The 15374-nt window shown below is 48.2% G+C and overlaps 1 protein-coding gene across 21 annotated transcripts in view; it reads right to left on the bottom strand.

Moving 5' to 3' along the window:
• The window catches only part of CD44 (CD44 molecule (Indian blood group)), an 88123-nt gene that overhangs the window by 59055 nt on the left and 13694 nt on the right, over positions 1-15374 (bottom strand). The window contains exon 1 of one of the 21 annotated variants that reach the window (XM_036257719.1): positions 1530-1727. The exons of the other annotated variants lie outside the window; for them this stretch is intronic. The gene's annotated coding sequence lies outside the window, so the exon portion shown is untranslated. Of the gene's footprint in view, positions 1-1529; positions 1728-15374 lie in introns of those variants that run through there. 21 annotated transcript variants of the gene reach the window in all.

The raw sequence follows: 15374 nt of genomic DNA, 5'->3' as shown, positions 1-15374 counted from the left end.
GGGCAGCCCAAAGCATTGGTGACTTCTCCACTTTTTAAAATAAACATAGTGTTTATCATGAAATAGCCAGGAATCTGTTTCTGTCTTCTGATATGCTGAGCTCATGTCTCCAAAAGATTTTGAAACTCACAAACCTAACCAAACTGATTCTCATCAGAAGCAGGAAAAGAAAAGGTCAATTCTGAAAAAAGAGCATCACTAATTGGATCATCTACGTTTAAAACCGGGAAGGACAGCAGACAGCTTCTAATCCAATTCTCTTGAAACACAATAGAAAACAAAACCCAGAGGGACTGAGCATGGTCCCCCAGCCAGTTCTGAGAAAAGCGGGACCTCAGGGGTCCATAATTGCTAGATTCCTGACTCCGAGACCAGTGCTCTTACTACCGAACTGCGTGTATAAGAGCTCTGAGCAAGCCATTCCCCATACAGTCATAATCCACCGTTGTAACGAGACATAAAGAAGACATTTTGTTCATTTCTTTGATTGTCTGAGGTCTTTGAAGCCCAGCAGTCTCCCTCTGGGCGTCCCTGCTGGCACCCAGCTGCCTGTCCAGAGGCTGGCCGGCCTTCCCGCTGCCCCACGTCACTCGCCCCCATCCCCTGACGCCCATGTGATGGGCCTGGTGAAAGGCTCCATTGTTCAGCACTACTTCTGAATGAGGCCAGAATCACACTCGGTGGCCGATCGCCTTTGGCTTCTCGGTGCAGACCATGAGTCTCGAGTGACTCAGTATCTCCCGGAATTGCCCTGGAGGCCCGCGAGGGTTTAATGAGCAGAGAAAATAGTCATACGCCATCATACCCAGACAATGTCCTCCGGAATGTGTCCTGGGTGGCTCTCCACTGAGCTCTTCATCTCTTGGCACTTAGAAAGGAAATGCACCCCAACTTCTTGGTGCCCAGCTGTACCCCCTGACCTCTCAGCCTTTGTCTAAGAAGCAGGGAGCCTGTCATAATGGCCAACGCGGAACCAACAGGGGCCCATTACACTCACTCCATCAGAGGAGAGACCGAAGGTTCTCAGCACTGCTCTGCCCTTCAGTCAGGGCCTCCAACCACTGAACCGATGACACCTGAGGCTGTCTCGCAGAGTCCGAAGACAGTGGGAGCTGGGGGGGGCAGGAGGTGGGGAGAGCCTGTTTAGTCTCCTACTCCCCACACCGGGTCCAACAGACTTTCTGGCAGAGAGTGTGCCCCAGAACTGTCACCTCAGTGCACGATTCTGAAAGGCGGAGTGGTCCTTGCTGAGTGAGTCTCCAGGAAGATGGCTGAGGAAGAGGAAGCCCAGGGTATGCCCCGCGTGTTGCCATGGCGACCAGGAAATGCTCACGCTGGTCCTGCAACCCTTGCTTTCTTCTTTTTCGGAGATTGACTAGCACAAACCCAGGATGTGGTAAATGAAATTAAAAAGCATCTCAGGGGCCCACATGGGGCTTTCCTGTTGCAAGTAGGACAAAAATACAAAACAGAAAACCAGAGGGGCCCATTTTGTTTCGTAGCTAGGTATTTTTTTCTGAGGCACTTACCATTGCGGCCACGTCACCTAACTCGTGCACAGCTTTTGCTCAGGTCTGTAACCTGCATTTGGAAGAGCTGGTTCACTTTCACAGAAGAAGAAACGAAGGAACAAGAGATTCAGAGACTCGGTCTTAGAGTCTGAGTACAATCCAGACCTCCCCGCAGATTTTCCAGGTGGGATCGTCTCCATCACCTGCAGAGCGGCCCTTTCCCGCCCGGGCGGCCGACAGGCAAAGGGGAAGCGCGGCCGCTCTCAGAGAGAAGTCACGGTTTTCAGACTTTTCCTCCCTCCCCCCGTGATGTCTCAGCCAGAACCACAATATTTAGAAAGTCAAAGCAGAGCTGCCCCAGTGGGAGCTGCGGTGAGGGGGAGGGACAGACCCCAGACCCTCCATCCATCCACTGCTCATTCTTGCCCAGCCCACCAATGGTCCTGACCGCCTCCCAGTGGTCTAGGAGACTCGATGGAACATGCTGGAAACTACCACAGGAGGTGCCAATCATAAGAATGATAACTCCGCCCTGGCCGGTTTGGCTCAGCGGTTGGAGCGTCGGCCTGCGGTACAGAGAGACCCAGGTTCGGTTCCCGCTAAGGGCACGTACCTCAGTTACAGTTTGTCCCCGGCCCTGGTTGGTCGTGAGGGTGGCAGCCACTCGATGTGTCCCTTCACGTCGATGTTTCTCTCTCTCTCTCTTCCTCTCTCTCCCTCCCGCTCTATCTGAACAAAAAATGGAAAAATGTCCTCGGGTGAGGATAAAAAAAAAAAGAATGACAACTCCCCCTCACAGGCGCCAAAGCATTTGAAACGCTGAGAGGGTGAGTCACCCCACACAGCGCTGTGGACGGAGTCGGCGTTCAGTGATTGGCACCGGGCTCTGCGGCTCCCAGGCCGCGGCCCAAGTAAAACGCGCTGTGTCGAAGTGCTTTACATGTGATACGTAGCACTTGCTACGATTATTTTTGTGTTTTTTCCCCTCTCGTCCCCCCTTGGTCTCCAGAATAAAAGTACCTTGCAAGATCAAGTTCTCCCTAAAGATTGTCCCTGGTTCACCCAGTAAAAAGGAGATAGCAAAGTCTGAATTTCCAGTCTTATCCTACAGGGACTGGGGCTGGGTAACAGTGGGCTTAACAGAACTTATTGAGTCAGGCACCAAGGTGAAGCTGTTGTCCTTTGAGAGAGAGACAGCGAGATGGAGGGGCGCAAAGGGCACCGCCGATGCCTGTGGAGCCCAACTTTATCACACAGTCTCATGTATCTCCAACTTCTATTTTATCCTCTTGTCGATCCCTTAGAGCATCTTCTCAAGTGAGAAAGAAAACACTGCGGGGTTTATGAAGCTCTGTGCTGTGTCGGATTGCAGCCTAGATGTTGGAACAGACGTTACACCATATGATCCCCACAGCAGCTTCGAGAGGTCCAATGATCATCCCCATTTTGCAGAAGAAATAAGTGAGGTTCAGAGCACAACATCCTGCTGGGACAGTGGCAGAGCCAGGAATCAAGTCCTGGGGTGATACCTGATCTCTGACATAAGTTATCCAAAACTCGGTTTACCAAAGCCACGCCTCTCTGCTTATGGCAGGCAGATTCTCAAGGAGGGGGGGGGGGGGGCGGAAATGTAAGACCACTGTGGGGTAAAGGATGCGGCTGGGAACTCAAGCTCCTACAGGTGCTACAGCTGAACCCCTGCCTGGGATCCCAGCAATACCCCACTCACAGAGCACCCACTGTGTGCAGGGGCTGAGCTAGTTGCTCCACACTGATTCTCTCACTTAGTCTCCACAATAACCATATGAGATAAGTGCTATTATTAGCATCAAACCTTTTTATAGATAGGAGAACCGAGGTTTAGAGAAGTGAAGACCTTTAGGGGGTCAGGCAGCCTGGCCCCTTCTTTCTTAGCTGCCACACACGGATGCCTCTCTCGCTGCTTAACTTCGGGAGATTCCAGGTGAGTTTCAGAATAATGTCTCTTGCCAGACAGTTTAGCACTCCTGGGTTAACTTAATATCTGCTAGTGCCGTGCAAGTAGAACTGGTGGATGGGAGCTGCTTGCTACTTTCTCCTCCAACGGTGTAACCAACAGGCCAAATGGGATGGGGAGAATTTTACAGAAAAGTCAGTCCTGCACTGGGACTTAAGAAGCCTGTGCCCTAGACAAGGCTGACCAGCTCCGTCCACTCTCAGAGGAGAAGCTTGATGAATGGGTTAGATTTCTGCCTGGCTGCAACAGTAGACAGGTCACTCTGCTCTTCCCATGATGGATCGTATCAGGTCAGACACCCCTCAGATCAATACTTCTAACTTCTTTCCGCCATAGCATCACTTGAATTCACGGGAGGGGCCATGCCAGTTACACTCTGATGGGCACCAGGTGCCTTATGATCCCCAATGGCCTCGTTCTCTGTCATTTAGAAAGAAACTTATCTGAATGCAAGTGAGCGAGCATGCAAGTGTTTCTAGGAATCGCCTTCAGTTTAATGCCGTTTACAAGAAAACAAAATCGTGTATAAGCCTTGCCACTTGGTTGCCAGTAGCCCTGTACTTACAACGCACCTACAACTGACCTACAGGTGGGTTGAGACAGGAAAAGAATCACACTTTTAGGTTACCACTTTCCTCATCAAATACAGTGAAGTGACATAGCTACAAATTATTTATTTTTCAACAAGTATTGCAAATGACCAAGGAAAGTTCTAGATTCCTACGGATTCTGAATTCACTGGGCTCAAAAATCATCAGGTCACATTTTAATAACTCAATCTCTTTTCTCATTTCTGCTCCCTCTATCAGATGCTAGAGTGAAGAGGTGTGTGTGTGTGTGTGTGTGTGTGTGTGTGTGTGTGTGCCAGAGGCAGGCTATCCTTTCTCTCTTTCCTAGTCCAACAACTCACTGCTAGTCATTCGTCCGATGCTTTTAAGAGCAACACAAATGTCTCAAAGCAGAAGCCCTAAAGCCCCACAGAGGGAAAGGCTGGATTGGGGACACATTTTGGAAAATCTGGGCCAAAAGATTTCCAGGATCAGTTCAGTGCCAATTGCCCTGTGAGCTAATAGCTTGTAATTCACACCTCTTCCTAAGTTTGCAATCTGTGAAATCTCATCTGTAACCACAGATGCCAGTCTCAAATGCCAGGCTCCAGAAAACTCATTTCTGACAAGCTTTTAAATCCTACTCAAGCCACAGGATTTGGATGAAAATCTTTACCATTTCATGTTCATCTGGAGTGGGCCAAACATAACATCCTACTTTTAAGGAGCGTGGCCCATGCGAAGAGCCAAGAGGCTTAAAAATGGAGGAAGTTACAAATGACCCTTCTGTGAAGTTGTCAAAGAAAATAAGGTCTTGAGTTTCCTTCAAGTAAGTGGCCAACAAACATGGCAAGAGACCACGCCTGGCGGGGGCCTAAGTTCCTTTCACCACGGTCATTGGAGAGGCGCTCTGGGGACATCAGGACAACAGGGCCTCTTCCTGTGCAACCAATGCCTCTCAAATGGCCATTAGTCGGCTTGGGGCACGGCGCAGACATCAGTTCAATGCACCTTCTAGAAGACACAGATGTTGTATGTCAGGCATGATCCTGGGTGCTGGGGAGACACACAAGGTCCCTGCCCATAAAGAGTTGGCATTCTAGTGTGAGGAGAGAGACAGTATACAGGTACATGATTAATATATAAGTAAGGCAGTTACGGGTAGTGACAGCAGCACACAGAAAATAAAAGGTGATGCTATAACAGAGAATGGCAGGGCTGCCTTGTCAGGCGTCTCTGCAGTCTGACACTCTTCTATGAACTTAAGGGCATATTTAACCTTCTTATTATGGGGCTTTTGGTCAGATCAGCTCAGACATCTGGTGAAAGGAAATGCTTCCCCCCGCAAACATCCGCACATACAGATCAAATAAGATTTGGAATTCATTTTTATTTTCCATAGTCCATAAAGAAATGTCTCCAGAATTTGGACCTAGTAGGGTAAACAGGGAGACCTGGAAGGCAAAGCTTGTAGCAATGGGATGATCTGGTTCCTAGGACAAGAGTTCCAGTTGAGTCATAAGCTGGGTACACAGTTGGTAAAAGTGGGGGAGGGGGTGGTGCATCTGTCCCTTCTGGGTCTCAGTCTGAACTTCAAGGAGACAAATCAGTGACAGAACAGCCCATCAGAGTGCTCCTGGCCACACGTTCCCCTCGACACCCCTTATTTTACACTGGCAACTGGTGAGGAAACGATTTACCCTCACGGGGCAGTAACAAGCAGAGGGGTCATGCTCACAGTCTTTTATATCAGACAGACCTGGGTCCAAGTCCCAGCCTGGGCTCTTGTGGAATGCTAGGCATGCCATGTTTTCTTAGCCTTTAAGCCTTAGTTTCTTCATTCGGAAAGTGAAGGTAATGCCTATCTCATGAGATGCTTTGAGAGATTTAATGAGCAAATGCCCTTGAAACACTTAGCAAAGTCCCTGACACTTGGAAAAATGCCTGGTATTGATAAATATTAGCCAATCACCTCAAAGATTCAAGGACGTTTAAGGTAGCTTAAATATAAAGTATCTCATATTTTGACTTAACTCTTGGTGAACCGGTCAGCTATGTGCTGCATCACTGGTAACAGCCACTCAAGACCTCCAGTTAGGAGCCAGGAACTTAATTATCCACATACAGATGCTCTTACTGTACATAATAGGTATTCTTACTAGATGGATGGGTGGATGATGGATGGGTGGATAAAGAGATGTTAGAGGGATAAACTATCTATCTATAAAACATCACTCTAGAAAGAAGCCTGTCTAAAGTGATATTAACCCATATAATCAAAGTGGGTTCCATTGGGACCATGTTTTATTCGTCTTTATATCCCCAGTGTGTGATGAGTATAGTATGGAGCTCAACGGCTGTTTCTTTGGGTTAGTGGGAAAAGCCCTATGCTGAGTCCAGTGACCTGGGGTCTGGTTCTGAACCTCTTATTGATAAGATGTCAGTACTTGGAGAAGACTTTAGTTTCTTTATCACACCAGGAAGAAGTTGAATTTGATGACCTCTAGATCCCCAGCCAACCAGCCCTCTGCCTCTCTAAGGAGAAATCTACATGTCTTTGTGACTTGTTCTCCCAACGCTCCGGAAACCCGGGTGACGCCCTCTCTCCTGCAGGGTTGTGGCATTTCACTGGGAACCAAGGTGGTGGTGGTGTGATGAATGCATTAGCCGGGTGGACTGGCCAGCAAAACACAAACCCAAAAACCCACACAAAACAATAGACAAAACAAGAGCCTGTTACCAGCATCCCGTTCTCAGATTACACCACATAAACGCCTCCAGCACTCACAGACTGGAACCTGCCCCTCCGAAGCTGGAGGGGAAGAATGGTTTCAATTAAGAAGAAACCGACAGAATTGCTGATTTCCGTAGAGAAATTCCCCTAAATTACTACGAGCAGCCCCAGCGCTCCCCACGGCGAATTTCGGCATCATGGGCCAACGCAAACCATTCTTCAGCGGTGAGACAATCCTCAAGCAAAGCCCTGCTATGCGGCCCCACCTGCACAACTGGGGTCCCGGCGCCCACCTCCACCTGGCTCCCTGATCGCCGGTGGTCTTGGGGGCTCCGTTGCCCCGGCACAGAGGAGAGAGGGAAGTTCTCATCTCCTCCCTTCCTGAAGATAACTCCCAGTAGTTCTAAACTGTTACAAGTCCCTTCACTTTCAAGGAGAAGAAAAATCCAGATTCTTAGGAATAAGAAACACTTCGTCTTTCAAGGCCTCCAGTTCTGGGGATGGAAGAACAAGACTAATTCCCCATAAAGCTGACTGGGAACTCGCGGTGGAAGTTCAAAGGGAAGGGGCAGCTCAGAGTTGAATTCCAGCCCCACCACCTAAGGGCTGAACCATTCTTAGGCAAGTTCCTTCACTTTTATGAGCCTTAGTTTCTCAGCCCGTAAAATGGCTCCAAGGAAATTCAGTCATTCATGTCTTCAATGGGTATTTGCTGGGTACCTCAAAGAGAAGTTTATGGGAGTTGGATAATAAATAGACAGTAAGCACCAGCATTGTGCGGGGTTCCTAACAAGTGCTTTAAAATGTCAAACTGTTTCCTTTTCTCACTGGAAGATAAAACCTTGGACTGGCCACAGTTCTCCCACGGGGATCCCTTGGTTCTAATTCATAATGTATTTACACCAGGAAAAAATCATTTGCACTTTGATAAGCATGCTTTTCAGCCCAAACAGCAGTCCACAGCCACACACTCATGAAATTAGAAGCAAGATGAGAACCTGGCGGAAACGCAAACACGCCTGTTCGAAGGCGGGAGAGTCTGAGTCACGCCAGAGGTGTGGCTGGGAGGGGCCTGATCTTCCTTTCTCCAGAGGAGAGCAGAACTAAGCAGTTTAAGGCGATGCAAGGTATTTTGGGAGAGGAGAAAGTTGAACACCCAGCGAGTGATGGATGGACATCGTATGCCCTTAGAGCCGAGCCCCCATCCACAGGCAGAGCGTTCCAAGCGCGCTTCTGGGGAGGAAGTGGGCGCTGGGAAACTCCAAAATGTCTCCAGTGAGAAGGAAGCTACTGCATTCGCCTGACCCTAAGGGCCCTTCTATACTCTGAAGCCGGGGAACAGCACGGTAAACACTTCACCCGACAGGGAGGGAACTGCCGTCTCCTCCTCTGGCCCCACCACCAACTGCCAGGACGGAAGGCAGGAAGAGGCCGGTCCTGCTGAGACAAGCAGGCTGGGAGATTGACTGGCATCGTGCAAGTAGAGACAGGACCCCGAGTTCGCTTCCCATTTGCTTTCATGAGCTGCTGCAATAGCCCAGGTTTCCGGAACAAGCCATGCTGCTGCTTTATCTGCTCAGCAACAGTTGTTCCAGTAAGCACACGTGGGTGTCAGCGCTCTGGGGCACCCTCCCTGCCAAATTAAATGAGATTTTATTGGCTGATGCTTGGCCCAGAGATGGAATGAAAATCTCCCAAAGCAGCTGGGAGCACTTCTCAAGGGCTGCAGAAATCCAGTGAGGGCTGACTGGGGAGGGGAGAGGTCCCAGGCCTGGTAATAAGTGGTCACAATGATTGCTGATGAGTGCCGACTCCATGCCAGGGACTCGGTCAAGACTTTCATGCACGTGGTCACATCAGCCCTCACACAGCCCTCCAGGTGAGTATTATTTCTCTCTTTTAGAGATCAGAACACGCTCTTGCAGGTGTTCTTCGCCTAAATCACATAGCTGATGAGCGGCAGTACTCAAACCCAGGTCTCACTCCAGGACCCACACTGCTTTCTGAGAGCCGGAGATGCTGACTCAACCCCCCTTGTGCGTCTCTAATGGCCTGCGCTTGGCCCAGAGACTGCGCTATGTGGCCTGACGAAACATTCTCAAATCCAGCCTTTGGAAGGAGAAAGGAAACCTGACTTTGAGAGACACTCACTGTTCCCCGCTGGTGTGTTTGAAGTGAGGCCTGTTTCTGAATATGTTCCAAGGGGCGTGGAAAGCTCATTTGAAGAAGAAACCAGATGAGTTTTCCAAAGGTTTGAACAATGCAAACAATGCACCATACAAGAGTGGCTGTTGACTTTAGCCTTCCAAACAATATAAAGAACAGGATGCTCAAACAGATAATAGGGTACTTTTCCTATACCCTGAGAAACAGTCCTTAAGGAAGGCCGGGGATTATCTGATGATGAGTTGTCTTAAACATGTCCCAGAAGGGAGCCACAGGGAGCCTCTCCCTTTGCCCCCAGCAAGAAGAGTCTCAGTACTCAAGACTTTCATTCTCAAATCTTGTTCATTCTTTCCTATCCCTAAACAGAAAGGTTTCCTCCTTGTCTTTCACATCCATCCTGAGTGGTCAGACTGTACATCTTCAGCTTCCCTTGGTGCTCTTGCAAGAAACCACAGAAAAGACTGTTTCCTAAGAGATGCAGCCAAGGGAAGGAGATGGGAAATGGGTGGAGCACAGCCACAAAGAACAAGGAGAGAACGAGAGAAGATAGATGCTGCTTGCTGACTCTTGTTTGCTTTTTAAGTACTAATCTCTTATTCCAATGGGATGGGATGAGAAAGCATGGGATGGGAAGGGAAGGGATGCGTTGGGATGGGATGGGATGGGATGGGATGGGATGGGATGGGAAGGGATTAAAAGGGATGGGAAGGGATGGAATAGGATGGGATGGGATGAGATGGGATGGGATGGGAAGGGGGTGTGACAGGACGAGATGGGAAGGGAAGGTATGGGATGGGATGGAATGGGACAGGATGGGACAGAATATAATGGAATGGAATGGAATGGAATGGAATGGAATGGAATGGAATGGAATGGAATGGAACAGAATAGAATGATAAAGGATTTTTTAAGTTGAATTGGGAGATCACAGCCTGAATCCACCACAGTAAATCACAATCTCACAAAACCAACCCAACGTTGAAGTGAACACAGGCCTTCAGAAAAGATAATACGAGTCCCAACTTCATTACTTCAACAAGTTTCATTCAGTGCCCCCCATGTGCGGGTACTGTTCTGGGCACTGGGACCAGGGCACTGAACAAGGTAGGCAAGGTCATTGACTCAATGGAGGTTATGACCCAGGGGAGAAGACAGACATCCAACAAGTCAAAACACAGCACTGCAATGTTGTAACAAAAAAACAAGGTGCTGAGCACTTAGTTTAGAGGGAGGCCTTTTCTCCCCAAGGCTTTTGCTGTCCCCAAGAGATGCCTCCCTAAGGCAATGTCACTTCAGCTGAGAACTGAAGGGATGGATTGGGAACCAGCAGACCAGTCTAATAACCAGCAAGCCTCATGGTCAGGAAACTCAGTCTCAAAATAAAGCATAAATCATTCTGGTTTAATAGAATCCATTTCCTCTAGCTCTTTCATCATTAGATTCTGAAAAGAAGCAGCCCCCTTCCTGTGTAAGAAACGATCACATCCTCAAGGTCCACATTAAACATCCCTTGGGCTTCTCTTCCCTGCATAGAGTCATCATAAATCTTTTAACAGTATTCAGGTGCAAAAAAGGAATAGTAAACAAAATTTTAAATCCTGGTGTCTTCCCCCATCCCCCATGCTGATTGGTTCCTTAGCTAACTATATGGAGACAGGGGACAGGTCTAGAAAACCCTCCTGGTCATCTTTGGGCTTCTTAAAGTGTTAGGTGGTTGGACACTTGAGCTTCAAGTTCAAAGAAACTATTAGGAAGTTTTCCTGCTTATGAAACAGCAATTATTAATATAAAATTCAATAGTCCATTCTAGACTCCTCGAAACCAAGTCATGCCCATTGGGAGCCAACATAGTGTGGAGACATGGACATCAGCTCTGGGGGTGGAAAACCAGGGCTCAAGTCCTGAATCTCCACTAATTAGCTCTATGACCTTGGGAAAGTGATTAAATGTCTCTCCTATACAGGAGGATAATAATGCTCAGCATGAAGTTAATGTGAGGGTGAGATTAGATAATGGAGCTGAAAACACCTCACACAGGTTAAAACATGCTAGGAGTGGTTACAGAAAAAACGAGCCAGTTACCTGCCTTGGGGGTCATCAGCTCATACTTTGCAGAAAGAGATGCTCGTCCAAAAGCGAACAATCCCTTTTAAATGGATCACTACAGACTAGCGGCCCTTGTGCGTGCCGTAGCCACAGCAGGGCTGACGTGGGTTGCGATAGTGAGGTGTTAATAACAAAATGCTCAAGTGTGCCAACAATTGACTATTGCTTGTAAATTGTAACTGATTCAAAGTTATTCCCTAATATGTTTTGTTGGGAAGAGAAAAGGATCAAGTTATAGCTATTATGATTGAGTAGAGGCCACAGATCATCTAAGCCTCAAACTGCAGGGTGTCCCCCAGGTGAACTCTGTCCATGAGGTGTGTCTTCTCAGAAGGTTGAGGGTGTGGCTTAGGAACAAAAGAACTCAGTTTTGCCTTTTCTCCCTTAGCGTGTACAGTGTCTCAAACCACAATTGCACCACGTGGGTGAACACCCTTCAGGGCCTTACTCTTTGTAACAGATATTGTTACCAAGGCAACAAAATTCTTCTAATTGAATCCAGATTTTGTTTCCTATCCCAAACTTGTGCTTCAGGGGAGGTGAGGCCCCGACACCCAGCTCCAGTGGGTGGATCATGAGTGGTCTAAGCCAAGCGCTGTGATCCGAGTACGCCTTGCCAATGATCGGGTCGGTGCGGGCATTCCGTGGGACGTGCGCCTCTTCTTCAATTGTGAAATAAAGGAAAGTCAATCTGAAAAAGGACTTCTAGAAAAGCTATCCCTCCCTTTTTTAGAACAGATGTTTGTGAATAAGCTTTCCCTCTTCTGGTGCTGGACATTCCTTTGCTTCTCATAGGGTGCCTGGAACTGTGGAAGTCAGTTTGGGAGTATGAAGGGGGCTAACCTGTAGGAAGACACGGGGCGTGGCAGAAAACTGGGCCTTAGATAATACTGAGGTCCTGGAATTGTCCTACCTCCACACCTGTTGTGGGAAGATGTCATTTTATGAGAGGGGACCGCTCTGGTACATACAGAGCTATGCAGCTGGCATGCACTAAAGTGGGTATGCCTAGAAATGTGTCAGCAGTTTCATGGGAACACATCATGGTTTGATGCATAGATGGGTGAGAGCTTATGTTCAATCATGATAGCTGTAATTCCATCCCTATCTCTCCTACCCAAGAAAGCACATGTGAGTAGACGTGAACAGATGTTATATCATCTTTGGGGGATAACCTTGAATCAATTACAAGACACAGCTGTTTATACCTGACCATCTGAATTAGCTGGTGCCTCTACTCTACCAATTGATAAATATTGTTATTATTATCCATGATTTCATCTGAAAGCATCTTAAGTGACGGTGTTTGTTTTCTCACAACGTCTGTCCTACTCTCCTGATAGAGTCTACTCTGGTCATCTCTAAGTAATGCCACCAACCAAGGAGATAGAGGAGTGAGGCCCTTGGAGCCAAGTGGTTGGACATGCACATCCCAGGGTTCTTGCCTGTTCCTCCTGCCTGGACCCAGCAGATGCACCTGCATGGCTTCTGGAAGTCATCCTACCCCTATACACGCACTCCAGCCACCAAAGCGCTCAAAACAAGAAACTGACAATAAAATGGATGAGATATGACCCTAATCTATGACTTAACACTAAAGATTGCCAAGTAAATTATGAAAAATTTCCCCATAGCTTAAAATAATCTGATATCACATGGCACATTGTTACCCAGAGTTTGGATCCTGTTGCTGCCCCAACATGTGCTTCTAAAATCTGAGTCAGCTCGGAGGTACCCACTGTTCTCTTCCCATCACCATCTATTGTAGGGCGGACATGATAAACCAGTTGCTTTCAGAATTTTGAAGAGCAGACTTTTCCTAACTTGCTCTTTTACTCAGATGACCCAAGTATAAGGCAGCCAGAAGAGGGGCTTCCCTAGCTAGATTTGCTATGAGGAGCTTGGACCCTACCCACCAGACTGTCCCCAAGTCATGAGGACTGGTAAGGTGGAGAGGTTCAACAAGCAGGCCTCCCAAGGAACTGTGCCGATCCTGCAACATCATCACCACTATTAATCCCATAGGTCTGGAGAAGCCTTCCTGATGCTCTAGATCAGGTGAGGTTTCCCTGTTATAGGCTCTTTCAAGAACATGGCTCTTCCTTACCAGTGTGTATCTCAAGCGTAATTAAATTAAGAGCACAATTAGCTATTTACTATCTGCCTTCCCAGATAAACTGTAAGTTCCATGAAAGCAGAAACGGAGTCTCTCTGGTTTAAAGTTGTATCCCTAGCACCTGGCAGAAAACCTGGCCCATCTTAGTATTCAATAAGTATGTGTTGAGTGAGCAGACGCCTCCTTTGAAAACCATTGATTGTTGACTTGACTCACAGAATTGCTGAGAGCGGTTGGGGAAAAGCCAGGTCAGGTTATGCCGGACCTTCTGGTTTCTGAATGCTCATTAAGTCAAAAAGGATCAAAACAAACACCAAATATGGATGTACAAGATGCTGCTTAGGAAACCAGATCCAAGTACAATGGAAGCTTCAACAGTGTATACAATGTAGGCTCCACCTCTACTGTTTCCCATTGTGCTACAGAAAACCAGTATACTTTTATCTTCCTCTCTTTGTCATTCCGAGTCTTCTTGTCCTGGTCAGCCCATTGTCCTCTGCTTTAGTGTCCTTTCCTCTATCAACTCAAAGGGTGAAATGGAAAGGCCACTGGACTGACAGGCAAAAGGCTGGGGTTTGACTGTAGCAGTGTGACCTTAAACAAGTCACTTGCAGTCTTTGAGATGACCTTCCCTTTTCTGGTCAGTGCAACCAGTAGGCTATGTAATTTCTAACACCCTTTCCCATTCTGACATGCCAGCATCTCTGGCTTTTTGTCACCAGCCCATGATAACTTCTCACTTTGGGTCTTTTGCCTCTTTGGAGCTATACTTTGGTGCTGCTGTAGGGGCCCAGCTCAGTCTGCACCTTTTCGAGCCTTAGCAAAGCATCTGGACAGCCTCCCACCCTTGCCTCTAGCACTTTTATTGAGTTACCGCAGCAAGGGCATTGTGACTCAGCTTGGCAGGGCACCCTGTCCCCTGCCAGCCCGACAGCATCTGCGTGCTTCAGGAAATGGCAGAACCAAGAAGCCTGAGCACATACCAGGTCCTCCTAGATAAGCGCTGCCCAGGAGGGGAGGCAGCGCAGAGGAGATTGGCGAGCATTCCAACGAGTACAGTTTCAACGATTGGGGTCAACCAGCCATAGGAGACAGAGATAAAGGAGAAAGTTACCTTAGGTAATAATAGGACCTTGTAGTTCTACATCACGTGTTTCTGTCGACCAGCACAAAACACTTTCACACCAGCAGGCAAAGGTGGAGAGGGCCAGGCGAGGCAGAGGGATTATTTCCCAGGTGGTTCACAGTGTATTCAAGCATTAGACAGATAAAGCCAGTAGCCCAAGGTCACACAATTAGGCTTTGACAGGGTGGGAATTAGAGCAGGGTGTCCTAATCTCACCCAGGGGCTATTTCTAGTCAACTCTTGATGGAGCCTTTTGTTTATACCTTGGTTTTATCTTATCTTACCTGCCCAGGTAGTGGGCTTGCTTTCCCCTTGGGGATGAGGAGTGGGAAACTTGAGTGGCCCACAGTGGGCTGGCCAGTCTGAGTTCAGAATCCAGCCTTCTTGACTTGGATGCTACGGGACCCGTGGGGCCAGCCTGTGGAATGCTGCTGCCGGCTGCTTTGGGGAGGCACAGAAGAGCCCCGGGTGGCAGCTGAGAATGCAGAGGCTCCGGGGCTGATAAAAGTTGTAATTAACGTGCGCGTACAACCCTTTCATCTTCAAAGGCTCCACTCACATTAGCTGGTAATTCCTCCTATCACCCCAATGAGTGAGGCATCATTTTTGTCTTCTCAGTTTGCAGATGGAGAAGCTGATGTGGAGAAGGGGCCCTTTGCCAGGAAGTCTAGCCCTTGTTCACACAGAGGAGGTTCCTGGCTCCCAGCATCTAACTTCAGTCGGGGTGATGGGAAAACATAGTGGGAATGAATCATAAGAAAAGGCTCAAGTGACCTCACTCCTCTGGGTAGGAGGCTGCATTTACATCGTCCTGGAAGGAGGCGGAGTCTACAGCATGGCTAGTTGACTAGACTTGAGTGGCTAAACTCACTGAGTTACCCACACCTGTCAGAAACGTAAATTAGAAAAGCCTGCTGCTTTCTGTGGTGACCTTCCTGTGATACCTGGGGTCAAATGTTCTATAGTGTGCCCACAGCAGACATCACTAATGGATCACAGAACTCTCTGTAGCTGAGCCAAGGTTCGGCTTCTTTGCGCAGCTCTTCAGGCAGCCTCCAGTGATCAGTGGAA

This window comes from Molossus molossus, unplaced genomic scaffold (assembly GCF_014108415.1).
Source record: "Molossus molossus isolate mMolMol1 unplaced genomic scaffold, mMolMol1.p scaffold_m16_p_13, whole genome shotgun sequence".
Lineage (NCBI taxonomy): Eukaryota > Metazoa > Chordata > Mammalia > Chiroptera > Molossidae > Molossus > Molossus molossus.
Note: the sequence above shows the minus strand (reverse complement) of the source record. Positions and strands in the feature narration are given on the sequence as shown.